The sequence below is a fragment of the Nerophis ophidion genome, linkage group LG16 (assembly GCF_033978795.1).
Source record: "Nerophis ophidion isolate RoL-2023_Sa linkage group LG16, RoL_Noph_v1.0, whole genome shotgun sequence".
Taxonomy (NCBI): Eukaryota; Metazoa; Chordata; class Actinopteri; order Syngnathiformes; family Syngnathidae; genus Nerophis; species Nerophis ophidion.
In genome coordinates, this window is record NC_084626.1 from 9,368,026 (window position 1) to 9,383,242 (window position 15,217).

Genomic DNA, 15,217 nt, shown 5'->3' on the forward strand with positions numbered 1-15,217 from the left:
TGAATGACTTTACCATAATATGTTACGTTAACATACCAGGCACCTTCTCAGTTGGTTATTTATGCGTCATATAACATACACTTATTCAGCCTGTTGTTCACTATTCTTTATTTATTTTAAATTGCCTTTCAAACATCTATTCTTGGTGTTGGGTTTTATCAAAGAAATTTCCCCCAAAAATGCGACTTATATATGTTTTTTTCCTTCTTTATTATGTATTTTCGGCAGGTGCGACGTATACTCCGGAGCGACTTATACCCCGAAAAATACGGTACACATGAATATTGGGGCGGCATGGCGTAGTGGGTAGAGCGGCCGTGCCAGAAACCTGAGGGTTGCAGGTTCGCTTCCCACCTATTGACATCAAAGTCGCTGCCGTTGTGTCCTTGGGCAGGACACTTCACCCTTTGCCCCCGGTGCCGCTCTTGGCTATATTATACACCCGCTAGCACCAACTCCCCCCCCCTCCGTGCGTTGGTTGAGGTGGGCGGGGTTGGGGGGCGCGTGTATAATATAGCCAAGAGTCATGGATGCATTGGAATTCTGGGTAATTCTTATGTTGCGTTTATAATGTGTTACAGAGCCAATGTTCTCCAGAAATGTGTTTGTTATTCTTGTTTGGTAAGGGTTCACAGAGTGTGGCGCATATTAGTAAGAGTGTTAAAGTTGTTTATATCACAACCATCAGTGTAAACGGTATGGCTGTTGACCAAGTATGCATTGCAATCTTGTACAAGAAGCAGCGAAATGCATGTATGGCTGTTGAACAAGTATGCATTGCGATCTTGTACAAGAAGCAGCGAAATGCATGTGTCCTACCGGCACGCAGATAGCATGGTGTAAAGATGGGCGCGATGACATGTTGTAGAACGGTGGTCCCAAACACCGGGCCGCGGCCGCAGAAGAATATTTTATTATTTTATATTTAATCACACTCAATTTTTTACTGCATGCCATTGGTAAGCGCAGGGGTGAGAAGAGGTTTTAAAATTGATAGCACCTGCTTACTTTTACCGCATGCCTTGAATAAGCGCAGGAGCGAGAAGAGGTCTTAAATTAATTAGCGCCCCGGCGGCTATTCAAGGATATACGGTAACTCGAATAAATATCTGTGTTATTATATTCATGTTAGCATTTAAGATAGCTAGTGTTTATGCTCTAGTTTGTAGGTCAGCAACCCGCAGCTCTCCAGTCCCTGGAGCATTTTCAAAAAAGGATTGAAAATGGAAAAAGATGGAGGAAATATTTTTGTTTTGTTTAACTATTAACACTGATACGATGGTATATACGGCGGATACTGCCCTCCAAAATAGTTTCTCTCGTTTTGAGGAAATAACATTAGAGGAATTGTTACAACGTGTAAATGGAATAAAACAGACAACATGCTTACTTGACCCTCTTCCTGGGAAACTGATCAAGGAGCTCTTTGTATTATTAGGTCCATCAGTGCTAAATATTATAAACTTATCACTCTCCTCGGGCACTGTTCCCCTAGCATTCAAAAAAGCGGTTATTCATCCTCTTCTTAAAAGACCTAACCTCGATCCTGACCTCATGGTAAACTACCGACCGGTGTCTCACCTTCCCTTTATTTCAAAAATCCTTGAAAAAATTGTTGCGGAGCAGTTAAATGAACACTTAGCGTCTAACAATCTATGTGAAACCTTTCAATCCGGTTTCAGAGCAAGTCACTCCACGGAGACAGCCCTCGCAAAAATGACTAATGATCTATTGCTAACGATGGATTCTGATGAGTCATCTATGTTGCTGCTCCTCGATCTTAGCGCTGCTTTCGATACCGTCGATCATAATATTTTATTAGAACGTATCAAAATACGAATTGGTATGTCAGACTTAGCCCTGTCTTGGTTTAACTCTTATCTTACTGATAGGATGCAGTGTGTCTCCCATAACAATGTGACCTCGGACTACGTTAAGGTAACGTGTGGAGTTCCCCAGGGTTCGGTCCTTGGCCCTGCACTCTTCAGCATCTACATGCTGCCGCTAGGTGACATCATACGCAAATATGGTGTTAGCTTTCACTGTTATGCTGATGACACCCAACTCTACATGCCCCTAAAGCTGACCAACACGCCGGATTGTAGTCAGCTGGAGGCGTGTCTTAATGAAATTAAACAATGGATGTCCGCTAACTTTTTGCAACTCAACGCCAAAAAAACGGAAATGCTGATTATCGGTCCTGCTAGACACCGACCTCTATTTAATAATACAACTCTAACATTTGACAACCAAACAATTAAACAAGGCGACACGGTAAAGAATCTGGGTATTATCTTCGACCCGACTCTCTCCTTTGAGTCACACATTAAAAGCGTTACTAAAACGGCCTTCTTTCATCTCCGTAATATCGCTAAAATTCGCTCCATTCTGTCCACTAAAGACGCTGAGATCATTATCCATGCGTTTGTTACGTCTCGCCTCGACTACTGTAACGTATTATTTTTGGGTCTCCCCATGTCTAGCATTAAAAGATTACAGTTGGTACAAAATGCGGCTGCTAGACTTTTGACAAGAACAAGAAAGTTTGATCACATTACGCCTGTACTGGCTCACCTGCACTGGCTTCCTGTGCACTTAAGATGTGACTTTAAGGTTTTACTACTTACGTATAAAATACTACACGGTACCATATGTCCCGGCAAGAAAATCTGCGTTCAAAGGACTCCGGCTTGTTAGTGATTCCCAAAGCCCAAAAAAAGTCTGCGGGCTATAGAGCGTTTTCCGTTCGGGCTCCAGTACTCTGGAATGCCCTCCCGGTAACAGTTCGAGATGCCACCTCAGTAGAAGCCTTTAAGTCTCACCTTAAAACTCATTTGTATACTCTAGCCTTTAAATAGACTCCCTTTTTAGACCAGTTGATCTGCTGTTTCTTTTCTTTTTCTTTTATGTCCCACTCTCCCCTGTGGAGGGGGTCCGGTCCGATCCGGTGGCCATGTACTGCTTGCCTGTGTATCGGCTGGGGACATCTCTGCGCTGCTGATCCGCCTCCGCTTGGGATGGTTTCCTGCTTGCTCCGCTGTGAACGGGACTCTCGCTGCTGTGTTGGATCCGCTTTGGACTGGACTCTCGCGACTGTGTTGGATCCATTGTGGATTGAACTTTCACAGTATCATGTTAGACCCGCTCAACATCCATTGCTTTCCTCCTCTCTAAGGTTCTCATAGTCATTATTGTCACCGATGTCCCACTGGGTCATTATTGTCACCGATGTCCCACTGGGTGTGAGTTTTCCTTGCCCTTATGTGGGCCTACCGAGGATGTCGTGGTGGTTTGTGCAGCCCTTTGAGACACTAGTGATTTAGGGCTATATAAGTAAACATTGATTGATTGATTGATTGATTTTAGGACAAACATGACACGAACCTTCCCAATTGTTAGAAAGCCCACTGTTGAATACATCTATACCTGATGACCGTATTTAGTGAACATCATTTTATCCTAGTAATTTCGACGGTTCTCGAACTCACCATAATGTGGATTGTGAAGCAACAGTTTGTCTTTTTGTCGACCAAATGTGTTATGTTGTGTGTGTATGCACAAATGTGAGCTTTGTTTTTTTTTTATTGATTTATTGGAGTGCTAATCAGGCATATTTGATCAGGGCATGACTGCAAGCTAATCCATGCTAACATACTATTTAGGCTAGTTGTATGTACATATTGCATCATCATGCCTCATTTGTAGGTATATTTGAGCTCATTAAATATCCTTTGCTTTTATTCTCTTTGTACATAATTGTGTTTTGCACGTCTCATGACACATTATCTATATCTAATATTGGTTGCATGTCAGATAGTTGTTCGTGTGCCATGTTGTTCCAGACCACAGCGAACGTTTTCATGTTGTTCTAGCTTGCTAAAGATTGTAATAAATCTATTAAAAGAAGACAGTCTGCCGTTTCCTTTAACTTGGACACACACATCTATACCTTTGTACCTTTGGTCATTTAAAGCCAGTTATTTCCATGAGTTATCTCACCTTCTGAGTAGCCTCTGTTTTACAAATTTTTTGTAATGTTGTAAAAATGTGTAGAATAAATTTTAAATTTCAACATTTCTATCAACGATGATTTGCTTCAGCCTGCGACACAGAGTCATTTTGATAGTAGGCTCTTATAGCTAATATAGACACTTATATCATGTGTTGCCTTCATTATATCACTTATATACGGCTTTACATTTTTTTCTGCTCCAGACGGATTTGTTTCTGTATTTTTGGTCCAATGTGGCTCTTTCAACGTTTTGGGTTGTCAACCCCTGCTCTAGTTGTTAGCTAGCAATTAACACCTTGGTTGTCAGTTATCGATTGGCGCGTTAGTTGTAAACTAGCAATTAGAGCGCAGTTATCCTTACATTGATTAATTAGGTATGTATATGATGAGGTGGCGACTTGTCCAGGGTGTACCGCACCTTCAGCCCGAATGCAGCTGAGATAGGCTCCAGCAACCCCCCGTAAACCCGAAAAGGGACAAGCGGTAAAAAATGGATGGATGGATGGATAATAGAATGATTACCGGTGCGGCCAACGCTGCTGCCCACTGCTCCCCTCACCTCCCAGGGGGTGATCAAAAGTGATGGGTCAAATGCAGAGATTAATTTCGCCACACCTTGTGTGTGTGTGACAATCATTGGTACTTTAACTTCAACTTAACTCTTTATTGTCATCAAGCATGAATGTTGTCATTCATCCAGGTCATTGTCATCTCAGAGAATTCAATCGATCGCAAGTGGACGGTTTGGTTAACCAGACGGCTACTGTGTTAAGTGCCGTTAAAATAGAGGACAAACAATAGATAGGATGTTAAACAAAAATACAAAAAATACAGTATTAACTGTAAAATCAGTGTAAGGTATTGGGACAGAGTCAATATCGTAACAGCCCACAGGTAAAAACTATTTTTAACTCAGTTTGTCCTGCTCTTGTGTGACCGAAATCTCTTCCCAGGTTAAACATCTGCTGACCAGGGTGAGAACTGTCTGCCAGGATTTTCTTTGCTCTGCGTTTTCATGAATGTCAGAAATTAAATAGGGAACAAGCAGAGGTGGGTAGTAATGCGCTACATTTACTCCGTTACATCTACTTGAGTAACTTTTGGGATAAATTGTACTTTTAAGAGTAGTTTTTATGCAACATACTTTTACTTTTACTTGAGTATATTTATTGAGAAGAAACACTACTTTTACTCCGCTCCATTTATCTGCAATCAGGTCGCTACTCGCTACTTTTTTTTTTTATCTAGCTGTTAATGCACGCTTTGTTTGTTTTGATTTTGTCAGACACGCATTCAAAGCAGAATCTACGCATGCTTGCGTTTCACCAATCACATGCAGTCAGTGGTGACATTTGACCAATCAAACAGAGCCATGTGGTCACGTGACCGTCACACGTAGAACCCGACATGTTGAAAAACTTATTGGGGTGTTACCATTTAGTGGTCAGCTGTACGGAATATGTACTGTAGTGTGCAATCTACTAATAAAAGTTTCAATCAATCAACCAATCAAGTAAAAGTGTAAAGGAAAAAATACTTTTTATTTCAACCGTACTTCCCGTCAAAAGCCTAAAGACTGATCGCCCAGTTCCTGTCTTCACAATAAAAGTGCCGCTCCATCGCGCCTACGCTAACAAAATAAGGGTCTCCGAAAGCCAGCGCAAACAAGCTAGCAAGCTACGGAGTTTGCAGCCAATATATTTCTTGTAAAGCGTATAAAAACGAATATGGAAGCTGGACAAATAAGATGCCAAAAACCAACGACTTTCATGATGTATTAGACAGGAAGGAGGAACTTTTTTTCTAATCCATTTGAAAACCTGGACATTATCAGCACTACTGTCCAATCAAAGGAAGTCATCAGAATCAGGTAATACACCAACTTATATTCTTGTCTTCATGAAAGATAGGAATATATATGTTAAACATGCATGTATATTCATTAAAACACCTTTAACATGTGAATAAAAACGGCAAAATAAATAAATATAAATGATATACTGTATATATACATGTATGTATATACATGTATGTATATACATGTATATATATACGATATGTGTGTATGTATATGTATATATATATATATATATATATATGATATGTGTGTGTATTTATATGTATATATGAGGTAGATCACCTCGACTTGGTCATTTATTAAGTAATTGATTAACGTTGAAAAACTTATTGGGGTGTTACCATTTAGTGGTCAATTGTACGGAATATGTACTGTACTGCAATTTACTAATACAAGTTTCAATCAATCAATCAATGAATGTCTACTGAGCCTATGGTGCTGTTGAGTTATTGTGGCTCAATTTGCCTAAATTTTTATTTGTATATTAATATATTATTTTTTTAATATATAATATTGTTTTAGTTGCTTAAGAGATATTCCTGGCTCTGAATTTGCTCATTGCTATTTTTATGTTTTTGTGCATTATTTGTTGCCATAATCATTAAACAAACAGGTTACTCATCAGTTACTCACTACTTGAGTAGTTTTTTCACAACATACTTTTTACTTTTACTCAAGTAAATATTTGGATGACTACTCCTTACTTTTACTTGAGTAATAAATCTCTAAAGTAACAGTACTCTTACTTGAGTACAATTTCTGGCTACTCTACCCACCTCTGGGAACAAGTGATTAGATCTTGGGGGTGATCCAGGTTATTGTCTGGATTTAGGATATTCTAAAAGGCTTCTTTACTATTGGGAGATAGGGCCTGTGCTCTCCGAGTGCTTTTTCTCGTTTCTACTGTGTTGATGAGAAGATAAAGAAATGGCTTAAAAAAACAATGTCCGCTGCAAAGGACTATCTCTAGAAAGCCCGGGACATCCTCTCCACAGCACCAGAGTTTTTATGCTTAAGGGATGATGTTACATTAGAAATGTGTCTGACTTCTTCCTTTCAGAAGACAACAAATTCAACATCTCAGGAGGTTGAGTATAATTTAGTTCTGCCTCTTGGCTCCGCCCTACAATATGTTCGGTTCCAAACGCGGCATCTTGGGAAAACAAGTTACTCACCACTGATTTCCAAATTTCCAAACCACTGCAGCAAGTTAACAGGTTTGTACTGACAGAGGACCTTTAAAAAAAGGAGCCTGCTTCTTGTTAAGTGTAACCACGTGCTTCCTCCTCAGTCTTGTTAAGTGTCATCCAGATGTAAACAACCTAAAAGCTTTTCCATTTTTTTTTCAAACCTCCACAGGATGTTATGAAGTCTTCGTAAACATTTATTTGTTTCTCTCTTCAGGTTTCCTGTGAGCCACCAAATAATGCCAACTTCACCACTTCAACGTCTTTCATCTTCTTGACAAACCACTGCCAGGTTAGAGTTTACTGAAGTTGCCTATTTAGTCCCATCACTATGCAACAGTAAATATCATGTCAGGAAGGTAAAAACACCTGGGAGGAAAATGTATATGTGTGTGTGTGTGTATATATATATATACATATATATATATATATATTAAGGGTGTAACGGTACGTGTATTTGTATTGAACCATTTCGGTACGGGGGTTTCGTTTCGCAGGTGTACCGAACGAGTTTCCACACGGACATATTAGGTTGCGCACCGCAGGTTGTGTAAACAATGCACAGCGAGGCACAACACACAGCAGGCTAGCAGCGACCGGGCTAGGACAACATGCAAAAGCCAGAGCTGGAAAACCCTCCTGCCTCGTTTACGTCTCCAGTTTGGAAACACTTTTGCTGCGCGGTGCGATACAACAATGGAGGACGGAGGTTTGCCGACATTGTTCAGCAGCAGTAGGGTATGCGTCTGCCAACACGTCAAATATGCTAACTCCTTTGAAGCGTCACCACCGCATTCAAGCAGCCTCTCCTCGGCCTTTCAGGCAGGGCTGAAGCAATAACAAATGTTTTTATAGCAGCCGATTTAAGACCATCCATCCATCCATCCATTTTTTACCGCTTGTCCCATTCGGGATTGCAGGGGGTTGCTGTATTGCATTAAAAACTAGATTTTGACCCACTTCTATGGTGGAAGAACAATAAGCCCATATATCCTCTTACTGCCAAGTTAGCCAGGCTGGGAGGGGGAGACAGGGGGTTGATGAACTTGGACCCCGATTTAAACAAGTTGAAAAACGTATTGGGGTGTTTGCATTCAGTGGTCAATTGCATGGAATATGTACAGTACTGTGCAATCTACTAATAAAAGTCTCAATCAATCAATTAAAAAAAACACTTTATATGTGGAAAGGTGCTGTTAAGAAACCATTCTGAGCCTTATCTTATTTAGTTTTTATTTTATATATGTTGACCATGTTAACCTTGGCTATGGACCCTGTGTGTATATGTATGTTATGCCATTGTTTACTAATTTGGTAGATAAATAACCAAAAAATGTACATTTTGTTGTTTTCTTGCTGTACCGAAAATGAACCGAACCGTGACCTCTAAACCGAGGTACGTACCGAACCGAAAATTTTGTGTACAGTTATATATTATGAATGAATGAATGAACTTAATTGTCATTGTGCATGTACAGGTACAGGTCCAACAAAATTTAGGTTGCTTCCCAGAGGTGCTTTGCATTTTAAAAAAAGAAGAAACCACACAATATACAGAAACAACACAATATACACAATATGCAATATACAATATGGCCTAAGACCACTCTAAGAGGCAATGTAAAAAACGAGACAATAAAAAGTATAAAGTGACTGGTAAAACTGACTAGAGAGGAGTAATGCTGATTTCCAGTGTGCTGAGGGGGTGGGAGTCAGTATTTCCTACCTCCTATGCTGTGCAGGCTTTTTATTGTGGATTAAATATGTAAATAAATATGGTAAATATTGTCCAGTTGGCATGTAACCACTGATTGCACAGTCCCGGATCGTGATTGACCGGTGGCTTCCTCATGTTGCACGAGGGAGTTTTTATTTTTATTTTTTTACTTTTTTACATTCCAGCTGCGTTCAGTGCAGTTATGGCACGGGGGTAGAAACTGTTCTTGAGTCTATTTGAGCGGGTACGCATGGTTCTGAAACGTCTGAATGGAAGACAGTCGTTCGAAGTCCTTGAGTATGTTGGCTACCTTCTTCAGGCAGCGGGAGTTGTACAGTTCTTCCAGGGAGGGAAGGGGGCACCCGATGATTTTTTTGGGCCAAGTTGACGACCCTCTAGAGAGCTTTCCTCTCTGCTGCTGTGCAGCTACAGAACCATACGCAGATGCAGTATGTGAGGATGCTCTCCACAGAACAGCGGTAGAAGGACACCAGTAGATCCTGTATCAGGTGGGGATTCCTGAGTACTCAAGAAGTAGAGCCTCTGCTGTGCCTTCTTCACGATGGCCATGGTGTTGGTCCTCCTCCAAGTGAACTCCCAGGAACCGTAGGGATGAGACCCTTTCCACACAGCCCCCATCGATGTACAGGGGCTGTATGGTAGTTTTTCTCCTCCTGCTGTCCAAGATCACTTCCTGGGTCTTGAGCTGGTTCAGCTTCAGGTTGTTCACCCTGCTCAACACTGCCAGCTGCTCCACCTCATCCTGGTATGCCATCTCGTCGACCCCAGAGATGCGGCCCACCACCGTTGTGTCATCGGCAAACTTTATGATGTGATTGCCGGGGTGGGTGGCTGTGAAGTCGTGGGTGTAGAGTGAGTAGAGCAGGGGGCTCAGCACGCAGCCTTGAGGTGAGCCGGTGCTGAGGCTGAGGAGGTGTGGGTGCCCATCCTCACCCTCTGATGGCGGTCGGTCAGAAAGTCTTTAATCCAGAGACAGGTGGGGTTGGATATTCCGTAGGTCTGCTAGCTTGGTCACCAGTCTGTCGGGTAAAATGGTATTAAATGCAGAGCTGGAGTCTACAAAGAGCAGTCGTACGATAGCCCGCCCCCTCCATGTGGGACATGGCAGAGTGGAGAGCTGTAGCGATGGAGTCCTCCGTAGACCTGTTGGCTCGGTAGGCAAACTGATGGGGGTCTAATGCGGGCGGTAGGGATGAGAGGATGCTGGTCCGGACCATTTTCTCGAAACACTTCATTGTGATGGAAGTGAGTGCCACTGGCCGGTAGTCGTTCAGACAGCTGGCAGTGTTTTTCTTGGGGGCTGGGATGATGGTGGAGGTTTTTAGGCAGGGTGGGACGGTGGCCTGAGAGAGGGACCGGTTGAAGATGTCGGTGAGGACACCAGCCAGCTGATCAGTGCAGTCTCTCAACACCCGTCCGGAGATGCCGTCCGGTCCCGCGGCCTTCCTCGGGTTCACGGCTTTCAGTGTGCGTCTGACCTCGTGCTCCGTCACTGATTGGGTGAGGCTGCTGTGGTCTGCCGATTGAGGTGTGGCTGTTGGGTGAGGTGTTACTACTAAGTGAGGTGTGACTGCTTGCGATGGTGTTACCTCAAAGCGGGCGTAGAAGGAGTTCAGCTCCTCTGCCAACCGGGGGTCTCCCCTGTCGGCCGGGAGGTTGCTGGGCCTGTAGTTGGTCATGTTCTGGACCCCCTGCCATACACTCCTGGAGTCGATGCTTTGGAAGCAGTCCTCAATCTTTGTTTAGTAGTCCTCCTTAGCCTCCCTGATACCACGCTTCAGGCTGGCTCTGGCAGTGCTGTAGAGCTCTCCGTCTCCAGATCTGAACGCGGTGTCCCTCTCCCTCCGCAGCCTCTGCACCTCTCTCGTCATCCACAGCTTTGTGTTGGGATAGACTCGGACGCGCTTATCCACAGTAACAGAGTCTGTGCAGTGTTTGATGCAGCCCAGTACTCCTGATGTGTATTGCTCCAGGTGCTCGTCTTCAAAGACCTCCCACGCAGTGGTGTCAAAGCAGTCTTGCAGCTTTTCAGTGGAACCTTCAGGCCAGGTGTTGATGGTCTTTGTTGTGGTGGGAGCACTTATCCGGGTGGGGGTGTATGCTGGGATGAGTAGCTGGGATATTGGTTTTACTGGCCCATGTGTGCTAATGGTTTAGCCTTGTAGCCCACGTTAATATTGGAAGCTCTACATAAAACAAGAATGGGAAATAATTCCACTTTTAAAGCTTCAACAATTAGTTTCCTTAGTTCCCAAACGTTCATTGAGTGTTGTCAAAAGAAAAGGTGATGTAACACAGTGGTAAACATGCCCTTTCCCAACTACTTTGGCACGGGTTGCAGCCGTGAAATTCTAAGTTAATTATTATTTGCCAAAAAAAAACAAGTTTATGAGTTTAAACATCAAATATCTTGTCTTTGGAGTGCATTCAATTCAAAATGGGTTGAAAAGGATTTGCAAATCATTGTATTCCGTTTATATTTACATCTAACACAATTTCCCAACTCATATGGAAACGGGGTTTGTATAATTAGGCACGATAAAAATCCTTAATGTGTAGTCAGGTGTACTCTCATGATCTGTTACTGCAGATCATGTGTGTTTATGTTTTGTGTCATTTATGAAGACACTGATAATTGTCCGGACAAATCTACAGGTATAGTTGGCAAATTGCTAGAATCTTTGTTACTGCCAGGGGTACACATATTACAATTAAATCTGCTTGTGAAAAATATTAGCTATAGATAAGTTATCGGTTTTGAGAAGTAGGACGGTGGGGAAAAAAAGCAGTATTATTGTACTGAAGCTCATTTGATGTTCCAAAATGTGAAGTACTGCTATAGTTTGATGTCTCAGCCTTTGCTTTTTAGAAAAGTGATCGAAGATTAAAGCTTTAATGACAGACTTGCTGATGAGTGAAAAGTGGACAAAAGCATGAATGGCAGACTGAGCCAATGAAGGAATCAGCACGTGTGTGGGTGTGGTTGTTGTGCTGCTACTCATAAAAGCATGCATCATCCAAGCGAGCAAACAGCAGTGGATGTCTGCCAACCTGAATGTTGTGAGTTCAATCCCCAGTCCCCCTGTGACCATGTCGAAGTGTACTTGAGCAAGATACTGAACCCAGTTGCTCCTGATGCTGCGTCATTACTGAGTAAATGTGGTAATAGCACAAGGAGCTTTAAGTACCTTCAAGGTAGAAAAGCGCTACCCAAGTATAATCCATTCACCATAGGAGACAGCGGGTGGTTCATCACAAAGATAAGATAGGCTTTATTGATCACACTAGAGATATATTGTCTGCGTGGCCGGAAATTAACACTGGCTGGTGCAGAGAATCTCACCAAGTCATCTTTGCTAAAAGCATCAACATGAGACTTTTTTCTGCGTTTCTGCGTTTTAGTTTTTGCCCCATTTAAGCTTGACAGACTGAAAATTCAGTCATGGTCATAAGTTTACATACACTTGTAAAGAACATAATGTCATGGCTGTCATGATTTTCTAATAATTTCTACAACTTTTATTTTTTTGTGATAGAGTGATTGGAGTACATACTTGTTGGTCACAAAAAACACTAATGAAGTTTGGTTCTATTATAAATGATAAATGGGTTGTACTTGTATAGCGCTTTTCTACCAACAAGGTACTCAAAGCGCTTTGACACTACTTCCACATTTACCCATTCACACACACATTCACAAACTGATGGAGGGAGCTGCCATGCAAGACGCTAACCAGCACCCATCAGGAACAAGGGTGAAGTGTCTTGCTCAGGACACAACGGACGTGACGAGGTTGGTACTAGGTGGGGATTGAACCAGGGACCCTCGGGTTGCGCACGGCCACTCTCCCACTGTTCATACTGTGCATGAATTTATTATATTCTAACCTCTATTTTAGCCTGATTTAGCCTTCCGTTTACCACTTTTGACATGTGTTTGGGGTCATTGTCCTGTTGGAACACCCAACTGCGCCCAAGACCCAACCTCCAGGCTGATGATTCTAGGTTGTCCTTGAGAATTTGGAGGTAATCCTCCTTTTTCATTGTCCCATTAACTCTCTAAAAAAGCACCAGTTTCATTGGCCACAAAATAGGCCCATAGCATAAGACTACCACCACCATGCTTGACATTGTCAGTTACTTCAAAAAGAAACTGAAAACTTACCTATTAACCACCTATCTTTAATGCCTAACGTGGGGTAGACAACTGTTGGGTTTTGCATGGTTGAATGAATGTATGTACATATGTGTATGGTTGCTTTAGTACTATTATCTTGTGTTTATCATATAGTGTTGTTGTTGGGGTTTTTTTGTTGTTGTGCTTGCTACCATGTTTCATCATTCCATGTATATACTGTCCTCTGGACCCCGTGTCAAAAGCTTCTTCTAGCTTATTTCGGAGACCCTTTCACGTACCAACATCTTTAAATTTGATATTCGCTACTACTGTAATTGTTACATGGTATTGTGAATAAACTTGAAACTACCAACTACTACTAAGTAGGATGGTGTTCCTGGGATTAAAGGCCAAACAATTTTTTGTTTCATCTGACCCCATAACTTTCCTCCAGAAGTTCTTATCTTTGTCCATGTGATGTCAGATGAAACAAAAAATGAGATGTTTGTCCACAATACCCAGCAATATGTTTGGAGGAGAAAATATGAGGCTTTTAATCCCAGGGACACCATCCTACCGTCAAGCATGGTGGTGGTAGTATAATGCCTGTTTTGCTCCCAATAGAATTGGTGCTTCACAGAGAGTAAATGGCACAATGGAAAAGGAGGATTACTTCCAAATTCTTCAGGACAACCTAAAATCTTCAGCCCGCAGGTTGGTTCGTGGATTGTTGGGTGTTCCAACAGAACAATGACCCCCAAACACACATAAAAAGTGATAAAGTAATGGCTAAATCAGGCTAGAATTTGGTTTTAGAATGGCCTTCCCAAAGTCCTGACTTAAACACATGGACAATGCTGAAGAAACCCAGAGACCAGGAATCGATCACAGGACCTTGTTATTGTGAGGCATTAGCACTAACCACTGCTCTACTGTACACTTTTAGCACACGTTTTCTAATATAGCGCCACTAAATTAGCAATAAATGGAAAGTACAGTCACTAGCTTTTCTATTCAAACTAAATGTCTGCATCGAGGATCAAAATAAATAGAAGGTGGTTTTCAGTAAAAACATATTGTATGAGCAGAGACATTTACCATATTAACTTGATTATAAGAGACGTTTTTTAATTGTGTTTTTAATTTCGGTGAAATACAACTGGTGGAATGCAATAAAAGGTGTTCATATTTCTTGGCAAATACCAATTCTCCAACTTTTGGGATACGAGCTGTCTCTCGGCTAATTGTTGAGAGCATACATTGAAGTTGCAAGCCTCTCCATCGATAGTGATGGTTAGAAGAAGATTGGAAGAAGAACTTTCCGGTTTTACTCGATAGCAATAGAAATGTACATGTAGTTGTTTCCAACCATGGGAACGGAGAAAGTGACTGTGAAGGACAGTGCTGAGAAGATGAAGCGGATGATTGAATTAAAGAAATAAATTATACAAACATGACACAGCGTGTAACTAGTTTACTTGGTAAAGCAGTTCCAGTGTATAACGGTTAGTTTGCACCATACTGAAACAGAATGAGTGTAACACCAGCCAAGGACATTTAAATACAATTTAAATAATGGACATTTCTCGATAAAAATATGGACAAGCTGCTGTGATGGCAGAAACAGCAGCTCGAAGAAGAAGTCTGTTCTCACATTATTATTACATTACATCATAAAAATACTGCAGCTTATACTCCATATATTGTAATGTATTATTTTTCAAAGAATATTTTATCTAAAATTATATTTTAAAAAGGCATGTTACATGTTAAATGCACCAACTAAATAGATTTAAATTGATTTAAAGGGGCAACGGGGGCTTCACGGTGGCAGAGGGGTTAGTGCGTCTGCCTCACAATACGAAGGTCCTGCAGTCCTGGGTTCAAATCCAGGCTTGGGATCTTTCTGTGTGGAGTTTGCATGTTCTCCCCGTGAATGCGTGGGTTCCCTCCGGGTACTCCGGCTTCCTCCCTTATCCAAAGACATGCACCTGGGGATAGGTTGATTGGCAACACTAAATTGGCCCTAGTGTGTGAATGTGAGTGTGAATGTTGTCTGTCTATCTGTGTTGGTCCTGCGATGAGGTGGCGACTTGTCCAGGGTGTACCCCGCCTTCCGCCCGATTGTAGCTGAGATAGGCGCCAGCGCCCCCCGCCACCCCGAAAGGGAATAAGCGGTAGAAAATGGATGGATGGATAAAGGGGCAACGTTGATTTGAGATGCAAGTGTTTTGAGTAGTGAGCTCAGTCAGAGAAGCAATGAAGCTTGTAAGTTGAGGTATGGCTGTATTCAGTTGTCTGATAA

General features: G+C 42.0%; 1 protein-coding gene and 1 long non-coding RNA gene across 6 annotated transcripts in view; one reads left to right on the forward strand and one right to left on the reverse strand.

Annotated features, from left to right (window-relative positions):
* The window catches only part of srgap3 (SLIT-ROBO Rho GTPase activating protein 3), a 247,138-nt gene that overhangs the window by 91,879 nt on the left and 140,042 nt on the right, over positions 1–15,217 (reverse strand). The window lies entirely within an intron of this gene.
* The window catches only part of LOC133570058 (uncharacterized), a 49,961-nt gene that overhangs the window by 23,406 nt on the left and 11,338 nt on the right, over positions 1–15,217 (forward strand). Inside the window, exon 3 of the long non-coding RNA XR_009810041.1 lies at positions 7,275–7,349. This is a non-coding gene — a long non-coding RNA (uncharacterized LOC133570058). The remainder of the gene's footprint in view (positions 1–7,274; positions 7,350–15,217) is intronic.